The sequence below is a fragment of the Myotis lucifugus genome, unplaced genomic scaffold (genome assembly GCF_000147115.1).
Source record: "Myotis lucifugus unplaced genomic scaffold, Myoluc2.0 scaffold_1289, whole genome shotgun sequence".
Lineage (NCBI taxonomy): Eukaryota > Metazoa > Chordata > Mammalia > Chiroptera > Vespertilionidae > Myotis > Myotis lucifugus.
In genome coordinates this window covers 62169-62380 of record NW_005872337.1, presented here as the reverse complement: position 1 = coordinate 62380, position 212 = coordinate 62169, and the positions used below count along the sequence as shown (strand labels likewise).

Below are 212 nucleotides of genomic sequence, written 5' to 3'. Positions count from 1 at the left end.
CCTAGCCTCTCCATGGTCGTGGAGGCCCCGGAAGGGGTCCCCAAGTCCAAAGCGGTCGCCCTGAACACAAACACCGCCTCCAGCCTCACAGCCTTGTAGGGGCTGCCCCCGAGGTGGTAGGAGGGGCCCCAAGTCTCCCTCGCTCCCTCCTGGTTCTGCAACGCCCCAGTTCTCCACTTTGCTGAGAAATGGCATCGACATCAGCTCTGACT

General features: G+C 62.7%; 1 pseudogene; it reads left to right on the top strand.

Annotated features, from left to right (window-relative positions):
* Positions 1–99, top strand: part of LOC102437273 — a 2081-nt pseudogene extending 1982 nt beyond the window's left edge.
* Positions 100–212: the final 113 nt, after the last annotated feature.